This window comes from Delphinus delphis, chromosome 12, assembly GCF_949987515.2.
Source record: "Delphinus delphis chromosome 12, mDelDel1.2, whole genome shotgun sequence".
Classification (NCBI taxonomy): domain Eukaryota; kingdom Metazoa; phylum Chordata; class Mammalia; order Artiodactyla; family Delphinidae; genus Delphinus; species Delphinus delphis.
Genome location: NC_082694.2, coordinates 25,987,528 through 26,002,112, shown reverse-complemented (window position 1 = coordinate 26,002,112; position 14,585 = coordinate 25,987,528). Strand labels below are relative to the sequence as shown.

The 14,585-nt window shown below is 41.9% G+C and overlaps 3 pseudogenes; 1 reads left to right on the top strand and 2 right to left on the bottom strand.

Moving 5' to 3' along the window:
- Window positions 1-86: 86 nt before the first annotated feature.
- On the bottom strand, window positions 87-3,597 carry LOC132435295 (uncharacterized protein C2orf78-like; annotated as a pseudogene).
- Window positions 3,597-5,715, bottom strand: LOC132435296 (uncharacterized protein C2orf78-like; annotated as a pseudogene).
- Window positions 5,716-7,650: 1,935 nt separating this feature from the next.
- On the top strand, window positions 7,651-9,777 carry LOC132435297 (signal transducer CD24 pseudogene; annotated as a pseudogene).
- The last annotated feature ends 4,808 nt before the right edge of the window (window positions 9,778-14,585 follow it).

Below are 14,585 nucleotides of genomic sequence, written 5' to 3'. Positions count from 1 at the left end.
ATTGGAATCTTCAGTGTCTCACTTTGCTTGTGCAGTTCCCACGCTATTACCTAGAGTTCACATATAGCTCAGTCCAACTGGTAAATTTAAAGAGTCATTTCTACCCTCTTCAATCCTGGAGGTTGAGCTGAGTTAGTAGAAACAGGCTGGGCACACTCAGCCACAGCAGGCCGATGTGAGGCCAGAGACTGTGGCCTCCGCGGAGCAGGTCGAGATTGAGGCTTGTCCCAGGCAGAAAACGGCAGAGGTATCAACTTGACCTTCCCAGGAGGCGGCAGCTCCTACTGGGATGGAGATGGACACTGTTTTCCAGCACTGCTGTCTGGTTTCTGGGCTTCGACTTGAGTTTTCTCAGGACTCTTACCCTCAGGTGGGGTATACCTCCATGGCTGGATAGCTGGGGGTGTTTAGGGTTGCTTGAATTTCCCAAGACCCGACAGGAAGAGAGCCCAGTTTTCTTATCATTCTTCTCCCCCAGTGCATGAAAAACCTTCACAGACGCCAGCCTGCACATGCCTAGGGAGGTTCGAGGCTTTTTAAAGCTCTCTTGGATAAGCTCAGTTTGGTGTTCCTTTCGCTTCGTCTGGGGAATTGTTGGCTTCTCTCCTGCCTTGACTTTGTTCCCTGACTGCTTTTTCTCTTCAGCCTTCTTCCTTCGTTTGGTCCTTGAGGTGCTTTCCTGCCCGTGGCTCTGAGTATTGCTGATCTTTCTGGATGCAGCTTTCTGAGGTTTGCCTTTGGAATGCTTGGCCGTGGTCACAGGAGCGCTGTCCCTGACTGCAGCATGGCGTAGAAGCACTTCTCCCCCTAGCAGGCACTCTGGATTCTTTGGCTGGATTTTGGCCTTGGGAGCACCACTGATAGGCTCAGAGGCTTTATGTTTGTTCTTCCTGGGTTGAGCAGAGGGAACCTTTATGACACTTGGCTTTTCCTGCACCTGATTCACCTTAAAGGCTCTGGTGTCTTTGGCTTTGATCCTGTTGGGACCTTTGGATCAAGTTCTTTCAAAGAATTAAAGAGCTGGGGAAGGTGAATATCCTCCGCCAGTGTAGTAATGTCTGCAAAACCACTGCTAGATTCCATCCCATTTTCAGGTGTCCCTAGACCCTCAAGACTCAGGCTGTTCTTTCCCAGATCAGGATTTTCAGAAGCAGCTGCTCCTCTTGGCTGAGGGGATGCATCAGTGCAGCCCAGGAGCTGCTGAATATCAGGGATTTCTAAAGGGAGTAGTGGAGGCTCTTGGTTTTCTCTCGGGATCTGTAGGCATCCAGAGGCTTTGCAAGCTTGGTTTTCATATCCTCCAAGTGCTCACTCTCTATTTGTCCCTGGCTTGGAGCTGGAGGCAGGGCCAGGAGACTACTGGCGCTCTGGACTGGAGCTGTCCCTGAAATGTCCCCAAGTTCAGGTGGTGGGTTACTCTCAAGTATCTGGATATTTCTGCTCCTGCAGGGCCTGGGGAGTTCTTGAGTTTGTGTCACACAAGATGTCTGGCTTGGAGGTTGCAATCCCAGGGAATTTTTCATCACCAGGGAAGTCTCCATCCCTACAAAGGAATCAAGGTAGAAGTCAGTCCCTGGTAAGTGAGATGCTCCCCCTAAACACCAACACAGCACTCATGTACCTTTCAAGGTACATGATTGATGTGTTGGTGTTTAGGGGCAAGATGGGCAAGGCATTTCTAGTAACTCTTCTTAAGGATCACGGACAGTGCCCTATGCTACGAGATAAGCGGTGACTGTTGTAATTCTTACTGGTGGTCATTTCATGTCACCGATTCTTGGCTTTCTTTGTATTTCCTAGGATTGTTCAAAGTCAAATTAAAAATGAGTCTTATTTTTTAAAGAAACTGAATGTTTTACAAAGCCTAGCATTCTCATATAGAGTCCTTCCAATTCTCCCCACTTTCCTGAGAGGCTAAGAACACTTCACACCATGAACTAGGAGAGGGAGTAGAGCCCTTCCTGATGAAATAAATAAACAAAGACAGAGTCTTAGCCTGCTTGCTCTGGACAGGATCCCAGACCACAAGGTCTTAAATCCTGGTATAAATTAGGGAAGTGAGGACAGTTAAACTGGCACTATGATAACAAGAGTTCTGAAACACCTTCCAAAGAGACTGTAGCAGTAGATCAGGGAAGGGAGTGATACAGTGTGGGAGTACAGGGGGAATGATCGGCTACAGCAGTGAAAAATGTGGTACCTGTTGGTATGCTCTCGGGGTTCTTGTACATGCAGCATAGATGACATTTAGAGTGTCCCTCCCACCTTCCAACCTGAATTAGGTGTTCTTTTTTAAAAATTTTATTTTTATTTATTTATTTTTGAACTTACTTATTTTATGTATGTATTTGTTTGGCTGCACTGGGTCTTCATTGCTGTGCACGGGCTTTCTCTAGTTGCGGCTAGCGGGGGCTACTCTTGGTTGCGGTGTGCAGGCTTCTCATTGCGGTGGCTTCTCTTGCTATGGAGCACGGGCTCTAGGCGCGTGGGCTTCAGTAGATGTGGCTCACGGGCTCTAGAATGCAGGCTCAGTAGTTGTGGCACATGGGCTTAGTTGCTCCACGGCCTGTGGGATCTTCCCTGACCAGGGCTCGAACCCGTGTCCCCTGCATTGGCAGGAGGATTCTTAACCACTGCGCCACCAGGGAAGCCCTAGGTGTTCTTATATAGAGTCTAAACCAGAGAGCCCTGTGTGAAGGTAGTGGTTATTAAAGGCTCAGGATCTAAATTCTACCTGTCTGTACACCACTTCCCAGCTGTAGATTTGACCCCACTTTTGAATGCTGACCTCATTGTTCAACTTTCTTGCTGTTTGTACTCACCTTGAAAACTTGTTTCTGTGACGGGTTGAGCAGACACAGGGTAGTAGATTCCAGAGGTGGAAGCTGGTGGTTGGATATTTGTGGGCTGAATCTCCTTTAGTACCATAACCACTTTTGGTTGCACAGAGACCTTACTTCCTGTGTATGACACAGAGCCATAGGGTTGCAGGCAGGAGCCAAGTTCTCCATTCAGTAAAGACCCCAATGTGCCTTGGTTATAGTAATATACCTGGCTTCCTTCCTGGTAGGGAAGTGACAGGCTGTGTCCCTGATTTGGAATCTGAGATGGTGTTCCCTGAGCAAGCCTGGCAGAAGGTGATGGATATAGAGGGACCATGTTATTGGTGTCTGCAGTTTTATCATACTGGGCTGCCATAAACATGGAGGAAGCAGCTGTGTGCTGGTCAGTGACTGCCAGAGTAAAGTCTCCGAGTGAAGGAGAATTCTTTTCGGTGCTTCCTGTGATGTCCCAGTCAAGAACACCCGGATAGGAAGCAGCTGAAGTGGACGTCTGGCTCTGGTCAGTAACTCCAGATAACATAGTTGTGCTAGACTGTTGGTGAAGGTAGGCGCTACACATGAGTGTCTGGAAAGAGGTACCAGTAGCTGATGCCGAACTGACGGCAGGAGCAGAGACTCTGGAGAAGTTGCAGACACTTCCTCTTAGGGAAGTTGCATTGCTCACCCCAGGAAGAGAGTGCTGCAGAGAATTCAGAGTTCCAAGTCGAGATGGATTTTGGAAATTTTCTGTAAGAACAAGAGGGTAATGAAAACATCAGGGAGATTGATAAATTCTCACTATGTTTGAGGAACAGCATTATCTTAAGTTTCTTGCTATCCAGACACCTGTAATGTCAATACTTACTGAGAAACCAAAAATCAGACCGTTATGATGGTTGCAAGGACTGAGCAGTTTTACACTCTTCTGTATTAGCTGCCTGTGCTCCCATGTTGGGCACAGATGGGCAGAAGACCCAAGTGGTATGGTTCAGACATTGTTCTCTAGGCTGGAAGCAACTTTCTCCCTGACCTATCTTTCCTTTCAGCCTGCACTAGTATGGACTTCTATGCTGTTTCCTAAACTGGGAGCATTTTAGAACTAGGAGGTCCTTAGAGAACTTCTGTTTTCACAGTCTCATTTCATGAGGAAGGAAATTGAGGCTCAGAGAGGTCGGGTTGACTTGTTCAAGTTCTCTCATTATGTTAGTATCCTTACCAGATTTCAGAACCTAAGTATCCTGACTTGCTTGCCAGGACACTATTCTGAGCATGATACTGCCAGAAAGCAGGAGAAATAGAACTTATAATATAGGCATTTTTTTCGTCCGTTAGAAAACAGTACGGCTATTACCATTGGAATCTTCAGTGTCTCACTTTGCTTGTGCAGTTCCCACGCTATTACCTAGAGTTCACATATAGCTCAGTCCAACTGGTAAATTTAAAGAGTCATTTCTACCCTCTTCAATCCTGGAGGTTGAGCTGAGTTAGTAGAAACAGGCTGGGCACACTCAGCCACAGCAGGCCGATGTGAGGCCAGAGACTGTGGCCTCCGCGGAGCAGGTCGAGATTGAGGCTTGTCCCAGGCAGAAAACGGCAGAGGTATCAACTTGACCTTCCCAGGAGGCGGCAGCTTCTACTGGGATGGAGATGGACACTGTTTTCCAGCACTGCTGTCTGGTTTCTGGGCTTCGACTTGAGTTTTCTCAGGACTCTTACCCTCAGGTGGGGTATACCTCCATGGCTGGATAGCTGGGGGTGTTTAGGGTTGCTTGAATTTCCCAAGACCCGACAGGAAGAGAGCCCAGTTTTCTTATCATTCTTCTCCCCCAGTGCATGAAAAACCTTCACAGACGCCAGCCTGCACATGCCTAGGGAGGTTCGAGGCTTTTTAAAGCTCTCTTGGATAAGCTCAGTTTGGTGTTCCTTTCGCTTCGTCTGGGGAATTGTTGGCTTCTCTCCTGCCTTGACTTTGTTCCCTGACTGCTTTTTCTCTTCAGCCTTCTTCCTTCGTTTGGTCCTTGAGGTGCTTTCCTGCCCGTGGCTCTGAGTATTGCTGATCTTTCTGGATGCAGCTTTCTGAGGTTTGCCTTTGGAATGCTTGGCCGTGGTCACAGGAGCGCTGTCCCTGACTGCAGCATGGCGTAGAAGCACTTCTCCCCCTAGCAGGCACTCTGGATTCTTTGGCTGGATTTTGGCCTTGGGAGCACCACTGATAGGCTCAGAGGCTTTATGTTTGTTCTTCCTGGGTTGAGCAGAGGGAACCTTTATGACACTTGGCTTTTCCTGCACCTGATTCACCTTAAAGGCTCTGGTGTCTTTGGCTTTGATCCTGTTGGGACCTTTGGATCAAGTTCTTTCAAAGAATTAAAGAGCTGGGGAAGGTGAATATCCTCCGCCAGTGTAGTAATGTCTGCAAAACCACTGCTAGATTCCATCCCATTTTCAGGTGTCCCTAGACCCTCAAGACTCAGGCTGTTCTTTCCCAGATCAGGATTTTCAGAAGCAGCTGCTCCTCTTGGCTGAGGGGATGCATCAGTGCAGCCCAGGAGCTGCTGAATATCAGGGATTTCTAAAGGGAGTAGTGGAGGCTCTTGGTTTTCTCTCGGGATCTGTAGGCATCCAGAGGCTTTGCAAGCTTGGTTTTCATATCCTCCAAGTGCTCACTCTCTATTTGTCCCTGGCTTGGAGCTGGAGGCAGGGCCAGGAGACTACTGGCGCTCTGGACTGGAGCTGTCCCTGAAATGTCCCCAAGTTCAGGTGGTGGGTTACTCTCAAGTATCTGGATATTTCTGCTCCTGCAGGGCCTGGGGAGTTCTTGAGTTTGTGTCACACAAGATGTCTGGCTTGGAGGTTGCAATCCCAGGGAATTTTTCATCACCAGGGAAGTCTCCATCCCTACAAAGGAATCAAGGTAGAAGTCAGTCCCTGGTAAGTGAGATGCTCCCCCTAAACACCAACACAGCACTCATGTACCTTTCAAGGTACATGATTGATGTGTTGGTGTTTAGGGGCAAGATGGGCAAGGCATTTCTAGTAACTCTTCTTAAGGATCACGGACAGTGCCCTATGCTACGAGATAAGCGGTGACTGTTGTAATTCTTACTGGTGGTCATTTCATGTCACCGATTCTTGGCTTTCTTTGTATTTCCTAGGATTGTTCAAAGTCAAATTAAAAATGAGTCTTATTTTTTAAAGAAACTAAATGTTTTACAAAGCCTAGCATTCTCATATAGAGTCCTTCCAATTCTCCCCACTTTCCTAAGAGGCTAAGAACACTTCACACCATGAACTAGGAGAGGGAGTAGAGCCCTTCCTGATGAAATAAATAAACAAAGACAGAGTCTTAGCCTGCTTGCTCTGGACAGGATCCCGGACCACAAGGTCTTAAATCCTGGTATAAATTAGGGAAGTGAGGACAGTTAAACTGGCACTATGATAACAAGAGTTCTGAAACACCTTCCAAAGAGACTGTGGCAGTAGATCAGGGAAGGGAGTGATACAGTGTGGTAGTACAGGGGGAATGATCGGCTACAGCAGTGAAAAATGTGGTACCTCTTGGTATGCTCTCGGGGTTCTTGTACATGCAGCATAGATGACATTTAGAGTGTCCCTCCCACCTTCCAACCTGAATTAGGTGTTCTTTTTTAAAAATTTATTTTTATTTATTTATTTTTGAACTTACTTATTTTATGTATGTATTTGTTTGGCTGCACTGGGTCTTCATTGCTGTGCACGGGCTTTCTCTAGTTGCGGCTAGCGGGGGCTACTCTTGGTTGCGGTGTGCGGGCTTCTCATTGCGGTGGCTTCTCTTGCTACGGAGCACGGGCTCTAGGCGCGTGGGCTTCGGTAGATGTGGCTCACGGGCTCTATAATGCAGGCTCAGTAGTTGTGGCACATGGGCTTAGTATCTCCACGGCCTGTGGGATCTTCCCAGACCAGGGCTCGAACCCATGTTCCCTGCATTGGCAGGTGGATTCTTAACCACTGCGCCACCAGGGAAGCCCTAGGTGTTCTTATATAGAGTCTAAAACCATAGAGCCCTGAGCGAAGATAGTGGTTACTAAAGGCTCAAACTGAAAGGATCCAAGGGAAGCCAGGGAGAGCAGATCTTGCAATAGATCCTGCTGGGAGGTGCTGGCCGCTGAGATCAGATTTGTACCAGTGGAGGTTTTGAGAAGTAGTTCAGTGATGGATATTATCCTGCAGGATGCAGGTGAAATCAGGTGTTCAGTTTTGAGCATGTGAAGTTGATCAGAAATCCAAGTGAAGATGTCCTGTAGGCATGTTGACAGGCATGAACATGATAGGAGCCCAGGGCCTGTCTGTGTTGTAGATGTATTAGGATACATCAGTGAAGAGACAATATTTAAACCCATGAAAATAGGTGGAATCATCTGGAAAGTGGGTGTTGTAAACAAGGAAGTGTCTGAGGTCAGAGACCTGTAGCACTGCAACATTTGCCAGTTAGAGGATGTCAAGGCACCAGCAAAGAAGGCTGGGAAGGTGTGGCCCATGGGGAGGTGAGTGGAGAGAGATGCGGTCCAGGAAGCTGGGAAATAAAGAGGAAGGTGAGATTCCCTCTGTCATGTGGTGCCACTAGGTCAAACGTTTGTATATATATACTTATGTACAAAATGTATATATATATGTATGTACAGTATTAGCCTTCTTAACTTGACGTTACTTCATGAGGGCATTTTCCCATGTAAATGATGGTTTAACACTGTTAACAAGAAATGTATATTTGACTTTGCCTGTGCCCGCCCTGAGCCAGCGATTCTCCATGCTCCCTGCATCCAGTGAGATGCGCTACACACTGGTGGAGCGGACATGAGCAGAACGATGGTGGCCAGGCTCCGACTGGGGCTGCTGCTTCTGGTGCTGCTCTTACCTACGCAGATTTATTCAAATCAAACAATTGTTGTAACACCTTCAAGTAACCCCTCCCAGAATATCTCAGCTGCCCCCAATCCAGCCAATGCCACCATCATGTCAAGTGATGATGCTCCACAGTCAACAGCCAGTCTCTTCATGATCTCGGTCTCCCTTCTACATCTCTGCTGTTAAGAGACTCAGGGCAAGAAGCATCTATACATCCCCATCTTCTAAACCCAGTTCAAAAGGCGTCTAGACATCTAGTGTGACAAGGAAAACAACAACAACCAGGGCTTCATTGAATGAATCTGCTGATTTCACACCTTATTTTATTGACAGAAATTGTTGAGGATCCCACATTTGATTGGTTTGAAGAGCATGTGAAGGGTTTGACTAGATGATGAATGCCAATATTAAAGCTGCTGGAGTTTCCTGTACAAGATGAAGAGAGACAATATCCAAAATTAGTTGAGATGATTTTCTTAAATGTGGCTTAAGAAGTATGGGCACATAAAACTCTACCTTGAAAATGAGAATAGATTTTATCTTACTTAGAGATAAAGAATAAGATGTAGAACAAAGATTCAGTTTTCATTTGGTGCATTAAATTTATAAGGCCATAAAACAATTGGATAAAACAGAAAGCTTCCATGATTCTCTTTATACATACATTAGAAGGAACTTCCAGGTGTTACTGCAAATCCTCCATGTGTTGTTTCAGCATTACTAACTTAATGCCGATGTACTCTAAATAAAATTTTATGTTAAGCTATCACTGTTCTCTTGGGAACTGAACTCTTTCTTCTGGGGCTTTGTGTTTGACATTGAATTTGGATTATTATTTCTTTTTGCGGTACGCGGGCCTCTCACTGTTGTGGCCTCTCCCATTGCGGAGCACAGGCTCTGGACGCGCAGACTCAGCGGCCATGGCTCACGGGCCTAGCCGCTCTGCGGCATGTGGGATCTTCCCGGACCGGGCACGAACCCGTGTCCCCTGAGTCGGCAGGTGGACTCTCAACCACTGCGCCACCAGGGAAGCCCCAAATTTGGATTTTTATATAGCCATTGACATGTGCCAGCTCAATGATGGATTGGAATCTACCCCAAATCCAAGCATAATGAGTACATTTTGCTTATATACTTATCAACTATTCTTATTCAAAAAGAGTGCTAGATTCATTTAGCTAGACAGATAACAAAGAGTAGAAGTATATTAATCTCAACTAATTTCAAAATGCTTTTTATTTCTGCATAGGTTGAATAATTTTTACAATTTAAAAAATGGTCTGTTTTGAAGGTAAAATTGACAAATCTTGAAATTAAAAAGGTAAATATGTGAAGGAACCAAACTGTAAATCAAATATTCGAGAACTGAAGACTGGAAGCTTGCTTACATTAAATTCAGAAAAAAAATTATACTCTTTTCTGTAAATACTTCCTTTTAAACTGAATCAGAATGGCCATATTTGGAACACTTTCTGTTGTCATTCAATATTTTTAGACAGTTGGAACCCGGTCTTAAGCCTAAAGTGGGCTTGATTTTGGAAAGTAAAACTTTTCACAACTGCTTTGATGCACAGAAACCTTTTTAAAAGTAGCCATTCCCTAAAGTCTTTTGTTCACATGGTCACACAATGATGCTTAGATGTTCCAAAATCTAATATGGTCACAGTTAACCAAAGTCATATTTTTCCATCTTTAAAAACCTACATTGGAATAACCATATCCAACAGATCTCAAGCTACTGTGTGTGTGAATGAACATTCTCTTTTGTTTCATACCTGAATGCTGTATCTCTATTTTGGATTGTATATTGTTTTTTATTGTATTTATGCTTTGATTTATAGTAACTTCTCATGTTATGGAATTGATATTGTATTAAACATAAACTGTAAATAAAAAGAAGTGGCTGAAAGAGCAAAAAAATCAAGATATGTATATTTTCCTTGCTGTGTTATATTTAATATATAGAGGGAATATAGGACAGTTATAATGATATTAATTTCTGTTAGGATAATGGTAACATTAGAGCATGAGAATGATATTACTGCAAACAGTTCTCCATTTAGTTTGATTTTGGGGGTTAAAGTTAGGTTGGTGAGAGTTGCTAGGAGTCATAATGCTGCTATAGGTGGAAGGAGTGTTCATAAACTGTGAGCTAGAACTATAGTTCAACTGTGAATTTGTTCATAATTCAGGTTTGGTAGGTAGAATAATATTGATGATGTAAGGCATTGGACAATTATTAGGGCTGTAGCTCCTATACAGCTTCCTGGTGTTTAAATAAGAATGGCTACAATGACTAGTACTATGTGGCTGAAAGAGTGATTTTAAGTCTGGCATAAACAGATTGAGCTGGTTATGATTGGTCCTCAGAAGAATAATATGAGGAGGAATTATGCCATGTAATTTGTTAAGATGCTTAGTATTGTTCTAATTCATCAAGTTTTAGCAGTAATGCTGCAAGTAGATTCAACAAGTAGTGGCTTTTGCTTTGTGCTTTTGGTAGTCAAATGGTTGTTGCTATGGCTTGAGTGTTGACTATGTGCAAAGCACAGCGTTTTACAAGCATATTATTTCATTTTACCATCATGACAACCTTATGAAGTATTATTTTCATTATATAGATGTAATTTTTGAGGCACAGAGAGGTTAAGTAACATTCCCCAAATCGCAAAGTTAGGAAGTAGAGAATCAAAGTCTATGTCCAGTTCCATCTGTCTCTCAAACCACTGTTCTGTTTTAAGGTGATGTCTTTGAAGAGAATAAAACAAAAAGTATGACATGACTCTTTCCTATGGTATATATCTGGAGAAAGCTTTAATCATACCAAATAAAAATAGAAAAAAAGTCCATTTTGAAAAAGGCAGATCACATATTCTGCAGAAGTAGAAAGAACATCAAAGTGGGGTTGTAATTTGTACAGGTAGGAATAGGTTAGAGAGGGCATCTTTTTGCTGATCCATCTTGTTATCTAAGCAGGACTGGAAAGACTATAAAATATAGGACCTGAAACTCAACCCATCTCCAGAGGTGAGTGGGCTCCAGGGGACAGACCCAGCTGGGTATTAGCAGGCAGTATGTGCCACTTAGATGAATGGATCTAGAGTGTCTGCTCCAAAGAAATGCAACCCAAGGAAGCAGAGTATACTGGTGGGTGAGCAGAAATTACACAAGAAGGGGATTTATTTGCCATATGGAGAAAGATAATGAAGTGGGTCAGAGGGAAGGCTGGCTTATTCACACATTTATCAATCACAACCTTCGTGATCTTGGACATGTTATATACTCCCTGATTCTGTTTCTTTATCTAGAAATTGGAGATAATAATGTAATCTACATAATAAAGTTGTAAGGAAGATTAAAATGATTCATGGAAAGCAATTAGCACAGTGTCTAAAATAGGTTAGGTACTATATAAAGGCTTCCTATTATTTTAATCATACACAGGACATAGTAAAAATAAAAGGGGGAAGTTATCAGAACTGGAGAGGTCAGCAAGGGAGAGAGTAAAGCATATGACAGCATGGAAGAAGTTGTTGGCAATGAGATGTACCTTGGATGGTGGATCATGGGCATGTGGTTGGTGGAGTTAAGAGGTACTATAATAACTGATCCTTTTATATGTGCCAGACATGACTTAACTCATTACATATCTATGATGTAGTCTACTATATTGCTCCATTTTACAGATGTAGAAACTGAGGCTTAGGGATAGGGATTCAAATAATCTATTTATTGTCCTCAGGTTTTTATTACATCATTGGTTCAGAATTATTTTGGTGCCTATACCAGATGTTGGGGAGGATTTTAGTCCTGTCTAGCCTCTAAACTGATTCTCTTTAACCTCTAACAATCCCAGCTACCTAACAACATGACATTTTCTGTCTTAGGATACATTTGATCTAATCTCACTAGATTATTATCATTTTCCCCACACTTTATCCATCCCCCAAATTATTCATTCAGTCTCTCATTCAACCAATACTTGTTGTTAAGCTCTTTCCAACATTCTAGATACAATTTAGGATGTAGTGACTCAGAGATGATAAAATACAGAGGCAGAGATACAGGTAAATAGATATTCACAGATCGCTCTATAAATATTATGGTAGAAGCTTAATAGACATGTGTATATTGGGAGGGAGTGTCACAGGGAACAGTCAAGAGGCCAATTACCTCACCTAAGCAGCCCAACTCCTGAAATCTAGAATTAGATTAGTTCCTGGACACTCTCATTCATTCCTCTGTCTCATTTCATCTCTGCCTGCTCTGTGCCCAATCCTTGCTTCATCCTTCAAGTCTCACATTGACTTCAGAATCATCTCTGTCTCAGTCCCTGGAATTTCTATTTAAGTTCCTATGACCATATAAGGTTTAAATTGACTAATCAATATTGAAGCTGAGACTTGCCTTTTTCCCAAAAGTCGAAAGTCATCTTTAGATGACACAGAGATGGAAAATAATGACTAAATTCTGAGGGAAGAAGCAGGGAGAGAACTATGGCAGAAAAATTCTATATATCTCATTTTCAGTTAAAGGAGATTTTATGTGTTTTTTGTTTGATTGCTAGATCTTGAACTAGTAGCTAATATTGAATGTAGCTATGAATGACACATTAATCAGGGCAAAAGTCTCATAACCACAAAAAGCCTATTTCAATGACACCACAGGGGTTATTCTATCCTTCCCTCTTTTTTAATGAACAGTTGTTTGTCACCTACATTGGGCAAAGCAATGAGATAGATACAAAATGGAGGGTGACATATACCCTACTTTTTTTAAAGGAACTTCTTTGTTTTTTATTGTCACTGTAAATGACTACTGAGATAATTTTTAAAACTTTAACACAGATCTTTCTAGGCTAACAGAATCACAGCCTCTAATTTTATAAATCTCTCTTCTTCTGGTATCAAGAGTTAAAATTTGTGGAACAAAACGATTTTCCTAAAAACACAAAATCAGCTGTTAATCATGCATATACCCTACTTTTAAGGAACATTATATTATTTACTATAGTGTATATGAAACAGAATCAGTATTACCCCAGAGAAGCAATTAAATAACCAGACTATATATAAAGATTTGACAGGGTCACAAGGATTTTTCAACATACACAAATCAATCAGTGTGATACACCACATCAACAAGACAAAAATTACATGATCATCTCAATATATTCAGAAAAAGTATTTGATAAAATGCAACATCCATTCATGATTTAAAAAATAAAACCTACAAAAGTGGATATAGAAGGAACATATCTTAACATAATAAACCCTATTTATGATAAACCCACAGCCAATATAATATTCAACAGTGAAAAGCTTAAAAGCCTTCATGCTAAAATCTGGAACAAGACAAGGATGCCCACTCTCACCACTTTTCTTCAACATAGTATTGGAAGTCCTAGCCACAGCAATCAGAAAAGAAAAAGAAATAAAAGGTATTCAAATTGGTAGGGAAGAGGTAAAATTGTCATTATATGCAGATGACATGATGCTATATATAGAAAACACTAAAGACTCCACACAAAAACTACTAGAACTGATAAATGAATTCAGCAAGGTAGCAGGATACAAGATTAACATACAAAAATCATTACATTTCCTTACAGTAACAATGAAATATCAGAAAGGAATGTAAACAAACAATCTTTTTAAAATTGCATCAAAAATAACATACTTAGGGGGACTTCCCTGGCAGTAAAGTCGTTAAGACTTTGCTTTCCAATGTAGGTTGTGCAGGTTCGATCCCTGGTTGGGGAGCTAAGATTCCACATACCTCGTGACCAAAAACATTTAAAAAAAGCCATATTGTAACAAAATCAATAAAGACTTTAAAAATGGTTCACATCAAAAGAAAATCTTTAAAAAAAACACCTAGGAATAAACCTAACCAAGGAATGTGAAAGACTTATATGCTGAGAACTACAAAACATTAATAAAGGAAATTGAAGATCATTCAAAGAAATGGAAAGATAGCCAATGCTCTTGGGAAGAGTTAATATTGTTAAAATGGTCATACAACCCAAAGCAATTTACAGATTTAATGCAATCCCTATCAAATTACCCATGACATCTTCTCACAGAACTAGAACAAATAATCCTAAAATTTATATGGAACCATAAAAGACCCATAATTGTCAAAGCAATCTTGAGGAAAAAGAGCAAAGCAGGAGGCATAGCCCTCCCAGACTTCAGACAATACTACAAAGCTACAGTAATCAAAACAGTGTGGTATTGGCACTAAAACAGACATATGGATCAAGGGAACAGAATAGAGAGCCCAGAAATAAACCCACATACTGATGGACAATTAATTCTTTACAAGAGGCAAGAATATACAGTGGGAAAAAGACAGTCTCTTCAACAAGTTGTGTTGGAAAAGTTGGACAGCTACATGTAAATCAATGAAGTTAGAACACACCCTCATACCATGCACAAAAATAAACTCAAAATGGCTTAAAGACTTACATATAAGACGTGACACCATAAAACTCTTAGAAGAGAATATAGGCACAACATTCTCTGATGTAAATTGTACCAATGTTTTCTTAGATCAATCTCCCAGGGCAATAGAAATAAAAGCAAAAATAAACAAATGGGACCTAATCAAACTTATAAGCTTTTGCACAGCAAATGAAACCATAAACAAAATGAAAACTCAACCTACAGACTGAAGAAAGTATTTGCAAAAGATGCGACTGACAAGGGCTTGATTTGCAGAATATACAAACAGCTTATAGAATTCAATAACAAAAGAACAAACAACCCAATTGATAAATGGGTAGAAGACCTAAATAGACATTTCTCCAAAGAAGACATGCAGATGGCCAAAAGGCACATGAAAAGATGCTTATCATTGTTAATTATTAGAGAAATACAA